A 17920-nucleotide genomic window follows, 5' to 3' on the forward strand; every position below is an offset into this window, starting at 1 on the left:
CTCAAGTGAGTACTATGGCTTTAATAAATTTAATGTGATTTGATAAATCTGTCATTCCCATGTTCTTGAATTCCTTTGTTCCATGACAAGGACCTGGGTCAGTGGAGGCCTCCCTTTGTTACAGAAAGGAACCCATGGCGGGGGGGGGGGGGGGGGGGGGGGGGGCAGGTAGTTATTGAAATAAGCCCCCACCCCTGAGGTCTCTCTGTCACTGTGGGTTCTTTGCCTGCTACCATGTGTTAGGAATTATGGCTCTCAATGCTAGAGTTTGGTGAAAAGGAAAGGAACTATTTATTCAAAAGTTATACAGGTTTAGAGTAATGGCAGAGTGTCACTGTTAAAAACCCCAAAGTTCCTTTAAAACAACCCCCCCCCCCCAGACACACACAGTCCTGCCTTCCCCCTTTATCCAACCAGGCCAGTCAAGGCTATCCTGTCTCAGGAAAAAGAAATAGAAGTCTGTAGCTCAGCTAGACTCCAGGTTCCTCCCGGTAATCTGTGCTCAGCTGGCAGGTGTCCTGCCATCCCCAGCACCATCAGCTGTGTTGCCACGATCTCCAGTTCTTCATCCAAAACCACATGGCACCACTGCAAGAGTCCTTTCACCCCTTTTCTTCCGGCATAGTCTCCCATTGTCCTTTCATTGTCCTGCATTGTCTCTCCTGCATTCTTTCAAACTGCTAAGAGAGATCTCTGCATAGCTGCTACCTCTTCCTTTTCCTGCTTCCTAAGCCACATGGTCAAGGGGGCATCCTGTGTGTGCCCAAAACCATGTGGTTAAGATCCAGCATAGCTGCTGCGCCTGGGTTTAAATCCCAGCCTGGTACCTCCTCTGTAACCTCATTTCTGACTCCTCCCACAACTGGCTACACCTGCTAGCACACTCCCATTTTTCAGTCTTTCTGGGCTGCCAAAGTAAGTCTGGGCAGGCGTGGCCCTGTGGCATGGAGCAAACCATCTCCAAGCTCTCACAAGCTCTCACACAGGCGCTGTAACCAGGGGGAGCTGCCTCTCAGTTATGTCATGGGTCAAAGTTACACATACCTTCTGGCTCTATTCAGGCTGGAAGACCAGTCTGCTATTACTGATATACAAAATAACCATTTTTGCATACCAGGTGTAAAGCTGGCCTGTAATTATTGATATGCAAAATAACTCTCAATGGCCCTGCTCCATGTGTCCCATCCCCCAGCCAGACTTGTGGGGGTGGGGATATTCTATATTCTTGGACATCCCAAGTTCCAGACCCCGTTACAAATCCCCTCTTTGGGGAGAGGCCTGGTGCACTCCGTTACACCTTGGCTTCCCTGGGTGCCCCCTGGCATCATGACTAGCCTGGGAACTTAAACTTTTGAGCTTCCCAGTTAATGCCTGGACATATATTAAACCTTTAGATAACTCTCTGATTGCCTCCTGGACTAAGGAAAGAATGTTCATGTATCCCGACTACCTGACATCCACTACCCAGACCACCAGTCATCTAGGATTTCCATCTCAGACCAATCCAAATGCTAAGAATGCGGGACTGATTCTTCTCAACATACCTTTTTGTTGTAAGAACTCTTAGTTTGTCTTTCTTCTGCAAAGCACTTTGGGTATTGCCTCATTGTGTATCCCATTTGCAAACCCTAAGACCCGTGAGTAAGTCTTTCTAACCAAAGGCTCCAGACTCTTTTTGCGGTCATTTGATACAGGATACAGAGGCAGCTGCTGTTTCCAACTATTAAAAGAGAAAACCATAGGCTCAATATAATGTCATTTGTCCTAAAAGCCCATGATACCAAACTGGATTTAATGCTTGTTTGATGTAATTGCAGTATCAACTTCTCCCAGAAACAATTATCCCGTCTGAAATTTTCTGGTCCAGCACCAGTAAGGTAATCTGTCACATGGGCTCTCCCCATCCCCTATAGAAAGAGGGAATCTTAATGATAAAAACTCTTCCCATTCTCTTCCCCCAAAGAAAAGATGTCCAGGCTCCCAAATAATCCTTTCTTTTCTTTTGTTAGTAGCTCCCCTGTTCCATCCACCCTTTTTCCTATAAAATCCTTCCGTTTTATACACCCCCTCAGAGGACCTTTCTAGTTGCTAGCTAGATAGGATGCTCCCCTATCCATGAACCACTTAATAAAGCCAATTAGATATTCAAATTTTACTCGTTTGAATTCTGTTTTTTAACACAACATTCCTAAAATAGGAATTACAAGAACTAGATTCCATTTATGACTCGACCATTACTTAACTCTTAGTCTCACTTATGCTCAAGTATTAAAAAACGGCTTCTAGATCAACCAATCTCTTCAAGGTCCTTTAATTTGAACACTTTTAAAAGCCTAAGATCCCTGAACGGATGGAATTCTTCATACCCTATGGGATGGCAACAATCTTCTGGGCCAAATACTCGTCTCCCGGAGCCTTTGCAGCCTCGCGCCTCCCATTCCACGTTACTTCAGCGACCCAGGGGCGGGCAGTCGTCCTCACGGTATTGCGAGTGGGATCCCAGAAGCAAGGACAGAGGAACAGACAGAGAAACGCCGGCTTCTCCGCCGGCTCCCGAACGCTCCAGGCCGCCACCTTCACGTTGCCCTCTGACACTGCGGGTACTGTTTGTCATTCGCGCCAGTGTTGAGCCTCGCCCCACCCAGCGCAGATTCCAGAGGAACTGGCAAGGGTATCCTCCCACGGGGAGTCCAGGGCCCCGGACGTGACGTTGACGTGACGTTTGTGCGTGCGTGACGTGAGCTCACGGCGCCGGGGGCGGGGCGTGAGAGAGGGTGGGCCGGTGTGAGGGCGGGCCGTGGACTGGCGGAGCCGGGACTAACTCGAACGACGCGGGGAGAGCGGCGATCTCGACGCCGGTGGGTCCGCGGACGAGGTATGGAACTGACGGGCGGGGACCGAGGACAGCGCTGCTCTCGGCTCCGGGCAGTGGGCGGCGCCGACCGGGCGGGGGCTGCTGGGTCATTTGTCTGTGCCGTCCACCCGGCCGGGCCGTTTCGCTTCGGAGCCTGTAGTCCTCTGTCCCATCCCGGGCCCGGCAGCGCGGCCCTGGCCGGTCCCCTCAATCCTTTTAGTGCTCAGCCAGCCGGTGTCAGGCTCTCGTCGCTAAGTTGTCCGCGGCCCAACCTAATTCCGACAGATAGACGCTTATCATTTCCTGGCCGTCTCCTGCCACTGGTCATCCGCTCGCAGGATGGCTTCCCTCTGGCCGGCTCCCTCCTCACTCTCCAGTCCGCGGAGTCAGAAGGAGCACCTGTAGTGGCGGCGGGTCGGGTCGTACCCTGAGGCCCTCGGGCATTCGTTGGGATGAAAGCTCGGACCCACTTCGCAGTCTGGCATAGGCAGGGAGCCGGCACTTCACGAGCCCGTGTAGTTCTCGGGGAGGGATACGTCTCGAAGTTGGGGGAGTGATGACTTCTGTGGTCCTAACTTTCGCCCGGTTGTTGAGGATCTGGGGTTAGGAGCAGAAGTCCCTGCTTCCAAACCGTCTGGGAGGAGAGCGGAGGTGATGCCCTTTACGGAAGTTTAGTAGAGATGGAGGGAGGGACTGAGCTGCTTTCGACAGTAGGTCATAGACAGCCGGTGGTGTCTCAGCGCAGGTGACCAAGCCCGGTGGTTGGGAAATGTGTCCGTGGGAGCTGGTGGGCTCCGTTGTCCTTGAGATTAGATGTGAAAACACCTGGTGAGCTTGCTTTCTTTTTCTTCGAGTTGTTTTGTTTTTTGAGAAGAAAAATAGTTGTATTATTTTTCTGTAAACTCAGAACTGCTTAAAGTCTATTAATTAAAGGAGTTGTGTCAAGAAAGCTTGACGGAGGTGCAAAAAGATGTGATTATTTTGTTAGTCCATTTAATAAATAACGTTAACTTCTAAGAGTTACTAGTTCTTAAGCGGAATATTAAGAAGTGTTCAGGATTCGAATTTTTACTGATCTTCGAAGCAATCATGTTTCTTCTCTCTAGAAGTTAACCAATTTAGAAAGGAGGGGGAAAGGGTGAGGGAGGGACACTGGAAGGGAAGGGGGGAGAGAGAGACAGAGACTGCAAAAATACTTTGAATACAAGGTGGTAAATAGTGTGAGCTAAGTTAGAGCACCTTAAGTGGCCCCCCTCACCCTGAGAGACTGCAGGGTGTCAGGGTGAAGGAAGGAATCAGGGATTACCTTTCTGGGAGTATTAGGAAGAGGGGTGGGAATTGTAGGGGTACGTGGGAAAGTGGGGGTGGGGCAATTAGTGGAAAAGAAGCTAATAGCTACTTGGAGGTGGTTTTTGAAAAGTGAAGAAGTGCGGGGCAGAGGGTGGTGGCAGATAGGGGCAGAGATTCTGGAGTTTGGCCTTCTATCTGATGATGACAGACCAGGGAAAGGTTTTAGGGAGCGTTAAAAGGAATTTTATGTAGATCTTAACACACAGGCTGCTACGTGGCTGGTGAGGATTGTGCACAATAGTGTTTGGTTGTGTGCTATTTTGTATTTTAATCTTTTCTGCTCATTAACTGTTTGAGTTAAATTGCATATTCAGTTCTTAATTGTTTATGTATGGGTGACCGGCCCTCCTAATTTTTAAGCTTCTATAAACAGGAATTCTATTCTGCTTTTACCTCTTTGCATTCGATATCTGTGAAGTTGGGCATTCACAGATGTTGCATGAGTACCTGTTGACTTGATGAGAAGTCATTGATTTCTTATGTTATTATTCAATGGGAAAAATACAATCAGTACTTAATATCTACATATAGAAGAACTAAGATCCTATTTGATTTACTCTGTCAGTCTCTGGCTAGAAACATAGAATTTCAGTCTTGACAGTGTGAGTTTGATTTTTGGCACATGTGTTTTTATTGGTTGCAGGGTAAATATCTCCAGCAGAGATAACCCATCCCTAAAATGTAGGCAACATCGGCATAATGTAATACCTGTCTGTTTTGTGACTCAGCATAGAAATGCTCTTAATGGCTTCTGAAGCCATAAATAAAGTTATCACACTAAAAACAAGATTTACAATAGAGGCTAAACATTTTGAAAGTCTTATTAAATGCTCATTTCTTTCATAAAGCATTGTAGAAGTATTGTGTTGTTTCATATGCGTGAAATACCTTGTTATAATAAGTTAGACTACTATTGAATAAACACTTAGGAATAAACACTTAATATTATGTAAGTCATGTTTTATCTGTTTGATATTTGGGCAAGGCTAAAATGCTTTCAGGAAAGGCTGTGTATTTATGGTGCTGCTTTCAAATTACCCAGTGAGATTCCTGTTTTTGACAAAGTTGCCGTGTGGCCAGAAAGTGTAATTTTTATCGTATAGTGAACATTTTTTTCATGTTTCTGTTAGCTGAAGAACTGTAATTATAATCAACTAATTAGATATATATGAAGTTAAAATGCAGAAGTTTTGATCAGAATGACAAGTGTGAGTTCATGAATGGGTAAATTTTTATACACTGAGAGAGCCCTAAGCTGTTTATTTTGCTTACGTGACAACAAGGAGATTGCTGACATGTGTGAAGCGGGAACGCAGGAAGAGCCTTTAGGGCCCTAAATTCTGTGCTGCCTCACACTAAGGAGCGGTCGGCAGCACGGTGCCCGGCACAGGCAGCTCAGGAGGAGTGGTGCAGAAATCTTATGAATCATTTTTGAAGCAAGTCTAGTCAGTTCGCGTTCAGAATAAATAATCAATTATAAGTACATTTATGGTGATTTGTTCTGTACTTTAAATAAAAAATGAGTTTAGGGGATTTTTACACAAGGATGTATTTATAATATTCCGTGTGCCCCTAAGTTAAAAATACACGTACATAATGAAAGTGTTTTATTTTTGTATTTCCTCTGTTGTTAGAATTTGCTAATTTTAGGTCTAATATTTGCTAAAGGATTTTTTTCTTTTGAAGCACAAAAATAATGCCTTTAGAAATTGAACTTATAAAATGTTTATTAATGGAAGAAAATATTTTATTGTGCTATAATGTTTTTTAAGTGGAGCATATCATTTACTTATATCATAGCTCGTTCCAGAAAGGATTCATAACGACTTACAAAGATACATGCAGCTTATTGTTGGTAACATACAGAAATAAGGGGTGGTTACTTCAGGATTGAGGGAGAAAACTTAAGATGGAAACAGGAAAAAGCTCTGTACATGAAGTACATGGACTGAAGTCATAATATTTGTTAGAGAATCACAAATTTGATTCTGCTCTTTAGAAGCCAGTTTAGAGAGAAGTACAGGGTGAGACAAAAGTCGGTTTACAGTTGTGAGTATGCGAAACACAGAGTTTATTGTATTATTATTTGCTAATTATTGCATTATTTTCTATATGAACAACTGTAAACCTGTTTTTGCCCCACCATGTATAATCAGTTGTGGTTCAATGACCATAAGAGGAAAAAACCAGTTTCTTCCTTGGGATTCACAAAGACTCCTTGTGTTGAGAAACTCATACATCCTTAAGTAAATACGCCATGCATTTCAAAGGACTGTGTTGTGTCTCACTTTGTTTTTTAGTAAAGTTCTTCATTGTCTCCTTGTGTAGGTTGATGATATAACATCAAAACATAATTCAGTAAAAGCATTTCCAGTGCTGGCAAAGTAATGTGGTCTAAGTAGTTAGAGCTCCAGACTGATTCACTGGTAATTGAAGGACGAGTTTCAGCTCATCTGGATAAGTAGATAGGAATTGCACATTCTTCCGGTTACCTTCCAGAAATATCTTCTCAGTAGAGCTTTTGTTAAGAATTTATCATCAGTGGGGCTTGAGTTTGTGCTTCCTGACAAGTTTTTTGAGTATATCTACTTTTTATATTGTTGGTTAATCGTAGAGCCGTATTTTTAGCAGGCAAGCTTATCAAGTTGTTGGGGGGGGCGCGGTATGACAATGGAGGAATCTGACAAGGACAAATATTTAAATGAAAGTCACTTAACCTCCACACAGAGATGCACTGAGGGGAATACTGAACTGCAGACCTAAGATTCACTTATGGAAGTATGTTCGGGTGTTAGCTTGGCACAGACAGCATTGGCTTGAAAAGTCCAGGCATATAATTTATTTTTAAGAAGGTAGCAGCTCTGGCTGGGTGGCGCTGTTGATTAGAGCGTCGTCCCGGATACACCAAAGTTGCGGGTTCCACCCTGGGTCCAGGCACATGTGAGAGTCATCCACTGAGTGCGTACATAAGTGGAACAACAAATCGATGTCTCTCTGTCTCTCTCTCTCACACACACACATACACACTCAATCTCTCTCTCAAAAAACCTGTTAAAAAAAAAAGAAGGAAACAGATCTGTTTATCTTAGATGGAATGTCCAGGAAATTAAATTAATATATCTGTATTTTGTCTGGTCTAAAAAGTTGCTCTTTTTCAGTAATAGTAGTTCAGATTTATCAAGTGCTACTGTGGGCCAGACACTGTGCTGATAATAAGCTCTTTACATGCATTGTCTTGCTGTCATCTCTCCATTTCCCTTAAAAGAAAAATAAAAACAAATGTCATTCATAGCAGTAACTTGTTCGAGGTCATACGGAAGGTGGTAGAGATTTGAACTCAGGGAGTCTGACCAACTCAGTGTCTGTACCTAACTTTACACTCCCTGAGGAGGACTAAACTGCGCCTTCAAGATGGGACTGGACCCAAATAGTTAATAGAAGTAAACACATGGGCAAGTATCAGAACCCACCATTACAAATGGGCCTTGAATGGTAATGGATCTTTCCATCCAGAAGATGGGCTGGGAGCTCTAAGTTCAGGGCATTTGGCCATGGTTTGTAAAGCTGGAGAAAAAAGTACATATTCTAGGCATCCTTCAGGACTGGAGAAGTGGGAATATTATTTTATGTATTTGTACCTAAAATGCATATGTTTTTTTCTTTCCATTTGCTATGAATTTGTCTCATAAGATTAAGAAGTCCACAATGGTATTTATAGTGTGCCATGCTGGAAAAGGGGTTTGTACTTACATATCACAGTAAAATTTTAGCTGGTGATCTCACTGCTATGATTTGGGATGAATTTGGGTTATACTTTCTAAAAAATGTATATTTTATTTATTTTTAGACAGAGGGAAGGGAGGGAGAAAGAGAGGGAAAGAAACATCAATGTGTGGTTACCTCTCTCGTGCCCCCCACTGGGGACCTGGCCTGCAACCCAGGCAACCTAGACTGGGAATTGAACCGGTGATCCTTTGGTTCATAGTCCGGCACTCAATCCACTGAGCCACACCAGCCAGGGTGGTTATACTTTTGTAGTGACATTGCTGGGTATTTGTGTGTCATTCTGTGTTTTATCGGGAATTTTATTGCATTAGAGTTGTACAGATAAGTAAACCATTATTTGTCGTGAGTTTTCCTGTGAGACTATTCCAGGTAATTCCAAACCATTTTATTGTGAAGTATTAGAGTTTCTACGGAGAGCAGAGAACACCCTCGTTCATCCTTAATTGGTAAACAATGGGTAGAACTGTCCCTGCCTAAATATAGTTATGCAACACGGTGGCTCCTAATTGCATTTCCATGCAGCTTTTGACATTGTTTTTTAAATGTGTTCCTGAAAAATCAGTTGGGCTAGTGACCAAAGTTTTGAAATAGGATATTATAAGAATACACAAATTAAAAAATATGAAAACAAAATAAAAACTGCTGATGAAATAGAATGTCTGAAGTCCATTATAATTAGTGTCTCAGGAAGTAATAGGCTTGGTTTCTATTTAGCAGATTAAATTCTTTTTATTTGTATAAATTTATGAGCCATTGCAGTTGGGGTTGTAGTGCAATTAGTGTGTAGATTCTGTTTGTGTAGGGTTTCAAATGTTACATAGTCATGAATGGACACATCTTAAATATCATCTCTGAGAAATAATCAGGTGGCAGTGTTTTCATACCTCTGTGCTAACTGCTGATGCTTCTGCAGAACATCATTGTATGTTATGTGCTCCGGGAAATAGAGCGGCTGATGATAGAGACGATACTGAAATTTAGTATTTAAATCCTCTGAATATCAGCTGTATTAAGTAGACACAGCTTTCTCCCAAGGGCCTCCTTTTGTTCTTGGACTTGTTTGGGAACAAATTACAGACAGAAGTTTTTTGTTCCCCATAAGAAGTTGTAGGCCGTTTCCTTAAAGAAGAATTTACACCTTTTCAGTACTTTGGTCTGTTAAGTGAATAAATGAATCACATATATTTGTGTAAAGAATCCCAACTTTTTTCATATTTATATAAAAATAAAATAGTGCTTGTGAATAAGTTGATTCTATTGAATTTTACAGTTCTTAGATTCTGACCGAAAAACTGAGCGGGCAATTGGATTTTCTACTGTTACCTTCATTGGGCCCTCAAGAATGTATAAGGGACAAAAGTGAAAGAAACCCGTCTATGCAGGTACTTTGTCAGGCTTCTGAATAAACCAGTTAATACATTCAGAGTACTCACTCTGTTCCTGGCTCTGTGCTTGTGGCTACGAACATGGAGTGGACACGTAAGCAAGTATTTATGAGAAGTAATCACAGGGCATTATTTTCATACCAATGTGCTAACTGCTGTAAGTAAGTAGAATGTAAGCATTTTAATAGCTATATTTATAAAATGCTATAGGAGTCAGAGAGAGAATTATTCTGTCAGTGGGAAAGGGGAAGTAGATGTTATTTGAACAAGGTGGGATTTGAAGGTGGACAAACACAAGGGTATTCTAGGCTTGTTCATAAATTAGTCAACCGTGTGGGCAGGTTGCTTTGGAGAATCAGAGGGGTTCCAGGACAATAGGCTCATGCCAGGACTGTTCTCACTAACTGGGATATGTGGTTACCCTGTGGGTAAAGAGCAGGTAGTGCTGTGAACCCACAGTTCTTTCTGAGCTTGTGGAAAACTCATATAGAGTTTACAGCAATTCTTACTGGACGGTTTCTTATATTTTACTGTGGTAATCTGTTACAGGGATGCTGTAACAGATTACAGGGACACCAACAGATTACCATGTCTGGGCGGTTTAAAACAACAGAAATGTATTCTTTCATGGTGCTGGAGGCTACAAGTCTGAAATCAAGGTGTCAGCAGACCGGTGCTCTCTCTGAAGCCTCTGGGGAAGGTGATCGCTGCCGACCTTGGAGTTCCTTGGCTGGCAGCTGCATCACACGCCCTCTGTGGGAGTCTCTCTCGGGGACTTGTCCCAGGCAATTCCAGTCATTGGATTTAGCACCCCCCCACCCAATTTAGTATGACCTCTTTTTAAATCATTACATCTGCAAATATCCTGTTTCCAAATCAGGTCACATTCACAGTATTGGGGTGCAGTCTATCTTTTTGGGGGGATACAATTCAGCCTACAACAGATGGGATGGTTTTAGCTTTTGAAAGTTTTTGCAGTTTAATTGGATTCAAGTTTCGTCACAAGGAACTTCTCAAAAGCCTAAAAGATAACACAGATATTTGAGCTTTCTAACAAGTCTGAATTAAGTATATTTCCAGCCCAGGCTATTGTTTTTTCTTTTTCCTGTCTCAGAGACATGTGTGTCACTTTGCCCAGCCACAGCAATAGCTGCATCTAAAAACTACCGTGTAACTTTGAAAAAAACATCTTTAATTGTTGACGCCACTTTATGTATTTCAGTTTTTGTTATTTTAAGTAGAGTTACGAGATAAGTTTTGGTCAGTTACTTGTCAAATAAATCCACTGGTTGGGGAATTGGCAGTGCTTTTGTGGGAGAGCGGAGCATGGTTGAAGTAGACTTATGCAGCCAGGTTACTTTGCATGTAATTTTGAGTTATTAGCCTAGAGACTGGCATGTCAGATTAGAGTTGTGATTTTATTTAACTTGAAGAGGGTGTGAGTTAGTACAATAGCAGATTGTTGTCTAGAACTCATTCCTTAAGAATGCTGCTCTGCTGGCTCTGCTCATTCCAGCAGCATAAACTCTACATTCCGTGCCAGGGGTCTGATTATCATTTGCAATTATTTGGGCAGCCTAGTGTTTGGATACTTTGTTTTGTTATATTTAACATTGGAACTCTGCCATTGATTCTCTGTGTGACATTGACATTCATTTTGGAAGCAGTGTATTAAATGATATGAAAGTTGGTGAAACTAGGGTACAGATTTGAAACACGAAGTCTTTGATTCCGACTATGGGGTCTTCGTAACATAAAGTCAAGGACTAAAAGATAATATAAAAAGAGCACCTATAAAAAGAAAAAGAAGGTGATGTAGAAAAATGAGCAGAGAACATGAACAAAATTCTCAAGGAAAATATCATAATGGCCCATAAATATCTATAAAGATGGTTAACCTTTTTAAGGAAATGCATATTAAAACAAGTGATTTATTACTTTATTTATTTATTTTATTTATTATTTTTGCCTTTGAGATTGGCAAACATTAAAAGTTAATAATGCAGTGTTTATGAGCTTGTGGGAAAGTAGATTCATACACTGTAGGTGGGAATGTAAATAGGTACAATCTTTTTGTGAGGCCAGTTTGGTTGTATATATCAAGATTTAAAATGCACAAACCGTTTGACATTCCATTTCTGTTTCTAGGAAGCTGTTCCCATTTTCTGAATGGTCTGCTCATATCCTTATCCTGCATTCAGAGATTTATAAATCCTTTCTAAGTACGATAAAGTATTCATTGTCCTATTCACCGATGCCCATTTTGGTTCGCAGTGGGGCTTTTTAAAAACTAGATAGAAGTTTCAATTTATGTGTTGAAATCTGTTTCCTTTTTAATTTCTCCTGTAGCTTGTAAGCTTAGGTAGCCCGCTTTTCTTTCCAAGTTTCATAAATACTTGATTTTAGTTCTTTTTCTTTTTTCATTTGTCCTTAAACACTTTGTTTGAGATACCTGTAATTAATTTTGGGGCTGCCAGATTGCTGACCATTTATTACATCCTGTTTCTTGAAAATTCTTCCCTTCTCCCAGTTCCTCTAATATTAAATAATTTCATATTTAGCATTTATTTTGGGGTCAGTTTGTTCTGTGTGATTTGCCAGTTTTGTTGCTAGCTTCACAGTATTTTACTACAGTAGTTTGAAGAAAATTTAAATCAATGAGTTAATTTAGAAATTGTAAAAAAATCTTGCCTGTTTATTATTGCTGATGAACTGTGGAATAATTTTCTCAAGTTCAATGAAGTCTTTTGGATTTTTGTTGTCATTTGCAATAAATACAAATTTGGAAACATTTGCCATTTTGATGATAATTCATTTTTTAATACTGTGTCCTAGTACATGCCTTACCAACTATTCAAACCTTTGTATTTCAATATTTTTGTGTAGCTCACATAATTTTTTTATTAAAGTACTTTCTAGGTGTTTTAAAATTTTGATACTATTGTGAATGAGATCTCTCTTTGTATTTCTTAACTTGTTAGGCTATTATAAGAGTTCTGTAAATTCATGTAAACATATTTGGCTTATTTTATATAAACTATCCTTTTATAAATTCTTTTGTGAAACTTTATAATTATAAATTAATAATTTATAAAATAAATTCTTTTATAAATAAATTCTTTTGTGAAACTTTAAAATTCCTCATTGTTCATAGTGTTTTAATTTCTTCTTTGGCATGTAGAGTTAAGTTGTATCTTTCATACTAGACAGTGCGTGCCACGGGGAGTGGAACTGGTTTTACTTACATTTGTATCCCAAGTGCCTCTTGTATAATGTAAATCAGTATATAAATATTTGTTGAATAGATGAAGAGTGAGGAGTAGGGAAAGCACTGCAAGAATCTAATGACTTCTCAGGGCGGTGTTCCAATTTTCTTTCTCTTTGATTATCTATTTGTATAGGTCAGATTTGTTTAGAATAAACATCTTACTTTTTATAATTGGAAAAAAGCAAATTTAAGGAAAAAAGTTTTCTTTCTTTTTCTTTTTGCCGGGGTGGGGCCTGGTGTGGGGCTGTGACTCTTTGCTCCCCAAGATATTCCTCCCCAGAAGTTTTATTTCTTAACTGAGGTCAAAGGATAGTTAATAAACTGTCCTTTTGATAAACTCTCCTTTTGGTCGAGTTGATTGGATGTTTCCTGTAAACCCCATGTGAGTTGCCCAGAGGAATGATCTGTGAGGACATGATATTGAACTGAAGAATAGGAAGGAAGCAGGACTCTTAACAAGGAAGATAATGGGAAGCTACTTAAATTCTCAAGATTTTTTTCCTTTTTCTTTTTCTTTCTTTCTTTTTTCTTTTTAATGAGAAGAATCTGGTTTGCATGCAGAGCCTTATGGAAGACCACACATAACTCTAGGCTTTGTATTTTTCTGGCCCTTTTTAGTGAACCTCAACCCAGATTCAATCCTAGGCCTGGCATAGAATTCACAGGAATCTCAACTGTCTCAGCGGTGGAGATCGGTTTTTTCACTCGGTCCTCCCTAATGCGAGTGCGCTAATGGAATTATGCATTCTCGGTGCCCAGGTTGCTCAGTAAAAGCCTGCTTCTTGGAATGCGGTGTTCAAACAGGAACTGGGTGTGGCTCCTCTGATCTTTCTCCTTGCCGCAGTGGTGACAGGAGCTCTCCTCTGGATTGTGACCTCACTGAATAGGGATAGGCCTTTTCTCCCTAGAGAAGCCAGAATTGAGTTTCAGCGTTGATCTCCCCTGATTCTCCCTAACTGAAAAGGACATGCTGTCTGTACAGCTCTGATGCCTAATTGGGTGTGCGGACTGTACCTGCTCTGCCCCCCTGAGACAGAGCTGTCCTTACTACTACATAGCCTTTCTCTTCATGGCCTGTACTTCAGTGGTTCACGTGCTTGCTCCTGTTGTATCCCGAACGCGAGCAGAAAATCAAATGGAGACGTGTGGAGTGCACTTAGATGGTACTTTATTTTTACCTGCACAGGGGCGAACTCCCAGGGTGCCGGTTAAGGCTGCAAAGGGGAGTCGTGATTATCATAGCCGAAGCAAGCAAACAAACTACAAAAGTGGGAGTTGCGATTATCTCTGCATAGCTCTGGGCTCAGGAGGATCAGTAACCAGATTCAAAATTTTCCTTTGAAACCCTGTCTCCTGTGGGTAAGAACCATCTGTCTTACTTAATTGGTACCCTCAGTTTAAAGATAAGGGTCCTGACCCAAGAGGAGTCTGTCGCCTAAAGTTTTATGGCCCTCTAACTAATTGGCTGACGTGTTGTTTCCCTTCCTTATCCATTCTGGTGACCTTTCAAGACGGTTTGCTTAGCAATGCTTATATTTTTCCTAGCCCTCAACACTCTGTTTTCCATACTTAGCAATGATGTAAGTCATATGTGTAATTGTCTGATACACATTGGTTCAATCATAGGTGTTTTTATATTAAAAACAATTTTAAGTGGAATTTGGAAAAACCTAATTTGAAATTACAAATTAACAGGAAGTTGCAAAGATAATTCAGAGAGGTACTGTGTATGGTTCCCCAGTGGTTACATCTTACATAACTATTGTACAATATCAAAACCAAGAAATCGACACCTATACAGTGTGTGTATGGTTCCGTGTCATTTCATCACACATGTGGATTTCCGTAACCACCACGATAGTCAAGATCCGGAGCCATTCTATTGTTAGTAAGATCCCCCTCATGCCGCCCCTTTATAATCACACCCTGTGTCACTAAGTCCTCAAGACTGCCCCAGGTTTGGAACTTCGCTAGAAGTACTCCCGGCAATGTTTCATGACAATGAAATGATACAAAAGCAGGATCAATAAAGGAAAATGGTGCAATTAGCAGAGTTTGGAGGATACCAGGTATGAACTTCCAGAAGTCTTCTCAGACCAGCGAAGTTGCACAGGGTGCGTTTAATCCTCCAGCAACAAACTGTAGTAACATGTGCTGTGTTTTCTGCTAGGGAAGCTGACTTAAACCTAGGATTCCAGGGTTTTTATTGGAGGCTGGTCACATAGGCACAAGTGCCTTCATGATGGACTATAGTTGCTATAACTTCAGGCCCCAGAAGGAAAGCATTACACTGTTTACACAGACTGTCTAGACAAGCTGCTGCAGAGTGGTTTAAGGCCCCACGCATACAAAACACCCTTATCAGTTAGTACAGAAGGATACTTCAAGACCTCAGTTCCCAGGACCTGGCCAAGAGCCAGTCATATGGCATGCCCTTCTGAGAATATATACATGGTTCGTGCAAATCAGGTCTGCTTAGCTAACTCTTTACTGCACACGTTTCCTTATTCTCTCTTGTTATAAACAGATACGATATGGAGAAACAGTGCTGAGCCCAGGGTAGAGGTGAGGGTTGGGTAGGTTGGGGTAGGTACTACTCCATTTTTTATGCATTGATAGAGTGGCTTAATGTAGTAGGTTTCCTGTAGTGTCCATTGGCACAGCCTCCTCTATTCCCCAAGCTGGATACCTGAGGTGTGCCCATTGTGTGGGCTGAGTACACCCTCCTGTTGTAGTTGAGCCTTGATTTCTGTTGGCATTTCCAAGGTCATCCACTGCCGTTATTCTGTCCAGGTTCACTCAGCAGTACCTGCAAAGCAATCTGCAGATGGCTGCTACTTGTGCTGGGCTTGGAGGTGCCCAGAAGAGGCCAAGCTGTGAACCAAGGCTGGCTGCTGCTAGTCCTGGGCCTGGGGCAACTAGTGAGAGGTATGGGGATTGCTGAAGCTAAGTGCTGCTTATTTGAGAAAATTTAGGAAAGTCTAAAGCAATGGCCAAGACAAGCCATTCAGATAGAAAAGCCACTGGAAACTGCTTGGATGGGCCTCAAAGTTGGGTGGGGTAGGGCCTCAGGGAATCATCAGGGTGGGGCAAACAGTAAGAGCCTGGTTGATGGCGTCTTAGATACGATGTCTGCCTGCAGGCTTTGTGGCTCGTTGGGGGAGGCCTCAGAAAAGGAACAGTGGCCTCTGACAACACCTGTCTGGGAGAAAGCTGGCCTACCAGCTCCTGCCCTGGTGCTGCACAATTCACTTCTCCCTGTTTGTCTCTGATGCCCTTCCATCTGCTGCCCTGGCACTGAATTTCAAAGGGAGTAAGTCCGAGTAAGTCTGTGTGCAGGCCTTTTAAATGAAATTGCCTAGGGTTCTGGCAGTTTCTGCCTTCCACAGCCTCAGTCCCTGCTGGGTTTTACAGCCAGAAGTTAGGGAGTCTTACCTTCCTGGAAGTGGAATCCTGTCCTGGGTTGTAGTGTGGGGTTGGGACCCCTCGATCCTAAGATATCCCTCCTAGTTTTTATCTGCCGCACGCGGGTGTGGAACCAGCCAGTTTACATCTCCCCTGCTTTGGGGGTAGGTACTGCTTTAGATAGAGTGGCCAGGGAAGGCCTTTCTTATAGCGTGATGTGAAAACTGAGGCCTCAGTGATGAGAGAGAAATCACCATATGAACAGCTAAGGGTACAGCATTGTAGGCATTAAAACACCTGTGCGAAGGTGAGAGAAATGTAACAGAGGCCTGTAACAGTTTTCTGTTGTTGTAACAAATCACTACCAACTTAGCAGCTTTAAACAGCACCCATTTATTACCTCGAAGTTGTGTAAGAACTGGCCAGCTCAGCTGGGTACTGTGCTAAGGATCTCAAGAGGTCAAAGGTAAGGGGTGCACCAGCCTGGGCTCTTACCTGTAGGCTGTGGGGAGAATCTGCTTCCAGACATATCACTTTGGCAGAATTGAGTTCCAAGTGGATATAGGACTGAATTATTCATTTCTTTGCCATCAGCCACGGGTCATTCTCAGCTTCCAGAAGCCACCCCCATTCTTTGAATTATACTCTCTTCACCTTCAAAGTCAACAGTAGTGCCCTGATTTTCCATTATGCCCTCCCCTTCTGATTTTCTTTTTAAAAACAATTTTATTGAGGTATGAAGGGCATAATTCAATGGCAACCATCACCCTGGCCAACTTCAGAACATTTTCATCACCTCAGAAAGAAACTCCATAACCTTTAGCTATCTCTAACCTTTATCCATTCCCCCCACCCCCGTCATCCAGCAGCCACTGTAAAGACTTTCTGTGTTTATAGATTTCCCTGTTCTGGACGTTCATATGAATGGGATCATATGATATGTGATCTTTATAACTGGCTGCTTTCACTTAGCATCATGTTTTCAAGGTTATTTGTGGCATGTATCGGTACTTTTCTCTTTATGACTAATTACCTATATCGTATGATATACTACATTTTGTTTAGCCATTTGGCAATTGATGGACATTTGGGTGTTTCCACCTTTTGGATATTACAGATAATGCTGCTATAAACATTCATGTACAAGTTTCTGTGTAGACGTAAGTTTTCATTTCTCTTGGGTAAACACCTTGGAGTAGAATCCCTGGGTCATATCATAACTCTGTTTAATCATTTGAGGAACTGTCAGATGGTTTCCAAAGGTGGCTGCACCATTTTACATTCCAACGAGCAGTGTATGGGGGTTCTAATTTTTCCACATCCTCGTTAACACTTCTTTAAAAAAATTTTTTTTCTTTTAAAAGATTTTATTTATTTTTAGAAAGAGGGGAAGGGAAGGAGACAGAGAGGGAGAGAAACATCAATATGTTGTTGCCTCTTGTGCGCCCCCTATTGGGGACCTGGCTTCCAACCCAGGTATGTGCCATGATTAGGAATTGAACCGGCAACCCTTTGGTTCTCAGGCCCATTCTCAATCCACTGAACTACACCAGCCAGGGCTTTGTTAACCTTATTACCTGACTTTGTTATCTGACTGGATGTGAAGTGGTATCTCGTTGTGGTTTTGATTTGCATTTCACTGATGACCAGCGAAGTCAAACAAATTTTTTTTATGGGCTTATTGACCATTTGTATGTCTTCCTTGGGGAAGTGTCTATTCAGATCTTTTTACCCATTAAAAAATTAGGTTATTTATTTTTTAAATATTGAGTTATAACAGTTCTTTATACAGGGGTGGGCAAAAGTAGGTTTACAGTTTATATGGCAAATAATACAAAAATGAACAAATAATAATACAAAAATAAACTTTGT

The 17920-nt window shown here is 41.8% G+C and overlaps 1 protein-coding gene across 2 annotated transcripts in view; it reads left to right on the top strand.

The window, feature by feature from the left end:
* Positions 1–2776: 2776 nt before the first annotated feature.
* Positions 2777–17920, top strand: part of RABGEF1 (RAB guanine nucleotide exchange factor 1) — a 62451-nt gene continuing 47307 nt past the window's right edge. For both annotated transcript variants that reach the window (XM_024571332.4, XM_053929744.2), the window contains exon 1: positions 2777–2875. The gene's annotated coding sequence lies outside the window, so the exon portion shown is untranslated. The remainder of the gene's footprint in view (positions 2876–17920) is intronic.

Source organism: Desmodus rotundus, chromosome 1 (genome assembly GCF_022682495.2).
Source record: "Desmodus rotundus isolate HL8 chromosome 1, HLdesRot8A.1, whole genome shotgun sequence".
Classification (NCBI taxonomy): domain Eukaryota; kingdom Metazoa; phylum Chordata; class Mammalia; order Chiroptera; family Phyllostomidae; genus Desmodus; species Desmodus rotundus.